Genomic DNA, 4951 nt, shown 5'->3' with positions numbered 1-4951 from the left:
GGGGGGGGGGGGGGGGGGGGGCACATGTCGTGCCTTCCTCTCAAATGCATATATAATAATTGAGACTTCATTTTTTTATCCACATATGCGGATCACTAACCATGGTAATCTGAGGATGAGAGGTTTTGGTGTCATTTTGAATGCCATCTCATCTTTTGCAAACAAGTAGAAAAAACACACAGATGTAAGGGCGTGTGAGGCTGGCATGCCGCGTCCATCGGGTCAGATGCATCCCCAACAAGTGGATAATCCAGCTTTAGCACACCTCTCTGTGGACAATAATCTGCAGTCGCTCAGATAAAGATATAATCTTGAATACGGTCCAAATGGATTTCAGAGATTGTCAGTTTCATCATGTTAGCCTCTTTTCAAAAAGCCCACAGCAGTTTCGTCTCTAACGGGCAAATCTCCTGTGTTGTAATGAACCCACTCCACTTTGTGTTTATGATGTTAGCTCAGTGGAGCATTAAAATATATTCTTCCTGTTTTCCTGTTGGCATAATCTAGCGGTGCCACAGTCAACAAAAACACCAGTCTGAATAAGGCACATAAGGCATAAATATGTGAAGTAAAAACTCTTTACTGCAACGGGAAACATTTAAATGAAAAACTTCATTGCTTTCACAGTTGCTCTGCTGACTATCACACATTAGATCAACATAGCAACTTGAGGTTTTATAACAAAATTTGTGCAAAATTACACAGAGGAATATAATTATGAAATCGCCAGTTTAAAAGACACAGTGTTCGCTGCAGAGATTACGCATTGGTGGTGTTAACATGACCACTAGGTGTCCTTAGAGCTCCATTAACACTGCTAATCAGTCAGTGAGTTTTGACTTGTATGCTGTAAGCTGAAGGAGGATGTTTGCGCTTCACTTTTGTGTCTCTCTTTCCGTGCTGCCTTTTTGCTCAACATCCCAGAAATAAGCCAGCTCTACGCAGAAAAAGTGAAAAGCTCTCCTCAAACAAGCTCCCCTAATGCATGTACTTAACTTCACTTAATTTGTGTTAATTCCCAGCATTAAGCGGGGCTAATGACTGCACAAGTGAGTGCACTGTCATTACCCTGCTCTGCCTGACATCAAATGGCAGCTGATGTACTTCTCTTGAAAAAAAAAGCACAGGAGAGATTTGGGGGCTCAGTGTGAGTGCTCTAATGCATTAGGTACTGCAGAGGATAATTACACATTTTATATTTAAGTACAGTATGCGCAGTATGGATGGTTATAAATATATTTCTAATTCCTGTCGTGCGTGGTGTAAGCTTATAGTGAGCATGCCACTTTGCACGGCGGGTCTCATATCTGCATATCTCTCAGTGTTTCTTACATTAAAATGACATTAGCATAAAGATTGTGAATAATTCATCACTTCTGTGCGAACCCAGATGCACTGCTCCCTCTGTCTATCTCGCTGCCTTTCCTAGCTCCTCCATGTGAGTAGACCACATGGTTTGTTGCTGGTTTAATGGGATGGAATGTGACAGGTTATGTTTTCATCTGCCTGATATGAAGCCCGGTTCAGGCGGGAGTGACCGAGAGGGAGAAGAAGGAGAAGAAGAGACGCAGAGAGTGAGAGTGAGGGGTGGAGAAGGGGGGAGTGAGCTGTCCTCTGCAGTTGTAATCTGGATTCTGAATTAGACATGTTTGAGCTTGTTGTGAATCTGTTATAGATGATGCCTGCCCCCTTCCCCCCAGAAACCTCGCTACACACACACACAGAAAAACGCATGCTCTGCATGGGGCCATTACTGCTGGTCCACTAACTCCCTACATTTGCTGTGTCTGTGCATTCAGAGCACCATTAGTCCAAGACTCTGTGAATAATTGCTGAATGGACCGCGTTTTCACAGCTATCTACTCAGGTTCAAGTGTTGGAGGGGAGGTTAGAGGGGTGACGACGCTGATTGAAGTTTGATGCGGAGGTTAACGCCGCATGTTGTGCAGTGCTTGTCGAAAATGCGCCGCATATGTAATGGATGATCGACGTTACACTCCACATGCATTACACATTCGCCAACCTGTATTAACTTTTAGAAGTGCTTTGATAGGGGCTACAATTTCATCAACATCATCACTTGAGTTGAAATTGCTTTTGGAAAAAATGAACTTGCAATTGATGACCAACTGCAAGTCATCAAGGAAAATTATTTTGTTCTCAAAAGGTGCATATTATGGCCCAAGTTCATTTTATCCTTACAAATACATCCTCTATCTTGACATATTGCTTCTCTTGAAATCTGTCATTGAGTTATTGCTGTCGCTTGTGATTTGCCTGTAATTTGTTTCCTGTGGAATAAATCGTGACTGGCGAGAGGCTGAAAACACGGAGAAAAAAGAATGGAGTGAGAGTGACAGTCAGAATGAAAAGGAAAATGCTTTTATTTTGTGCAGACATTTTGGATAAGAGCCCGCATCACAGAGGCATTAAATCTTAATTGCTTTTCATTTCAGGAATCATGTGTCGTTTATAACATTATTGAACTTGTGTATCATTAATAACATTATTTCAATCACGCAAAGTGTATTGCGAAATGGCAAAAACAAGTTAACAGAACAACCAAACAAGAGAACGAATGCACAATTTTCTTGCAAATTTATCAGGAATCAATTTTTGGAGCTTTGTCAGATGGTTTGCTTTTGGGTAATTTGGTATCAGCCTTTCATATTTCATACAATTTGCAATGTGTTTCTCCTTTAATGACTTAAGTGTTAATTCAAGTGGATATTCTTCACCAGAGGGCTTTGACAAAAACACAGCAATGATTTTAAATACGCGGCGCTATGGGAGGATTGTGGGGTGGGGTACATGTTGCCGTTATTGATGACTTTTTTTCTGTTATTATGGTTTATTGTGTCCTAGGCGGAATAGAAATCACTTTTTAAGATGACAAGGAAACATGACCTCCTGCCCACCCTTATCCCCTGAGCCCCATTGAGCAACAACAACAACAACAATTTAATCTCTTTTGACCCCGATTGTTATTTTTCTTTGTGTTTGTATCTTGGCCTTTTTAGTGATCGCTTCATGATCCTCCCTTTTTGCCCCGCTTCTTTCTAAGCAGACACTTTGCCACAATCACTTTCATTATATTGAAATAAAACACTTGCTTGGATTTGCTCTTTTTGTGTTAAGAACACGATAACAAGGATTTAGAATGCAGTATTAATATTCTTAATCCCTTCTCAGTTATTAGGGTCGACTAAGCGCTTTAGAAACGGCATTTAAAGATCCTGGCAAGTGCCAAGTTGAAAAATTGTTTTGGATAAAGAAGATAAACAAACCCATGGGATGTGCCATTTGATGTCATTATAATTGCAAAGAAGGATGGTCTTTCCATTGTTCAGTGGAAAGCAGGTTAGAATGGTAAACCCCTTTGTTTTATAAGAGTGGTATCTGTATTTTTTTTAAGTTAAGTTTTAATGTATATGTCTGAACTTAATTATACAAGGTCTAAATGAAGCTGGTTAGTGTTTTCACAAAATAAGTGAGGTGATATACAATAGTTGTAATTATATCATTTTCACAATGAGAGCTTCTATTCTTAAATTGTTGATCTACAGTACTGAGCGGAAGTCTTTAGCCACCCCTAATTTCTTTATATTTTGCTTCCAAGAAACCAGACTATCTTGTCATTTTTAAAGTTATTCTTTGGACAATGACTGCTTTTTCAGTCATTTTCAGTCCAGTCCTTGTACCTGACCATTTTCAGAGGAATGTTTCATTTTTTAAAGTCATTTAAAACTGACCTATGAATCATTCAACCATAAAACGGGCACCTAACTCAAGGGATGAATGAGTCTATAAGTATTACAGACAACTTGGCAAAGAATCCTTTTGAAATTGTATCTTTAGGCACTTTGTTGCCAGCAGCCTGTAGTAAAAATACATAATTTGGCTTTAGCTAAATGAAAAATGCCAAAGATAACATGCAAAAAAAAAAAAAATTTTCTAAAATGTGACATATTTTAGGATGGTGTACATAGCTTGCAATTCGAGGAAACTGAACCAATGGAGGGCAGAAGAAGTAGCACACCTTAAAATCTATCCACAGCAGATGAACAGTATTTGATAGTAATTTCTTTAAGAAATAGGGACAAAAATCCTCTACATCTGTCCCTTCGGTTGATCCATCTACTGTTTACTGAAGCCTCGTCAGAAATGGTCTCAGTGGAAGGGTGGCTGTCAAGAAGCCATTCATAGGGAAGAGGGAAAACAGAGAAAAGGCTGACGATCAGTGGCAACGGGTCTTTTTGGAGTATGTCATGGTTTGGGGCTGCAAGTGATCATGGTAATGATCTTGTCAAAATTGATGGAGTTATGAACCCAGAAAAGTACCATCAGATGTTTTCCACCTGGAAAACATCTCATTGGCAAAAACTTCATTTTTCATTATGACAATGATTCTAAACTCCCTGCCAAAGCAATAAAGGATACCAGATAAAAGAACACACAGTGGATCACTATCAGTCATGGGCTGGCCTCCACAGAGTACGCAACTCAACATTACTGAACTACTGTGGGATCTTCTTGACAGAGAATGTAACAAAAGGCAGCCCAAAGAAGAGCTTTAAATATCCTCAAAGAAGCCTGGAGAACTATTCCTGAAGACTAAAACAGATATAGAGACTATTTAATCCCACACTGGGGAAAATCACTCGTTACCACAGTACAAGGGACACAAATAAAATATGAATTAGAGATATTCTGGAAAAACAAAAATAGAAAAAATAAATAAATAAATAGGAAGATACTGTGCCAAGAAAAACTAAAATACTATACAATGGTTACTATATAAAGTAAAATGCACCAGGATTTTTTAAATTACAAGAAAGAGCCTAAGAGAATTTAGACCGTGTTGAACTTTCTGACACCTGTAATTAAAGCTTTTTTAAACATTACAGATGTTTTTCCAAGTGTGCATATTATTATAAGTGTCTGTCGGCTT

This window comes from Perissodus microlepis, chromosome 19 (genome assembly GCF_051167445.1).
Source record: "Perissodus microlepis isolate ML-2025 ecotype Zambia chromosome 19, ASM5116744v1, whole genome shotgun sequence".
In the NCBI taxonomy this organism is placed as follows: Eukaryota; Metazoa; Chordata; class Actinopteri; order Cichliformes; family Cichlidae; genus Perissodus; species Perissodus microlepis.
Note: the sequence above shows the minus strand (reverse complement) of the source record.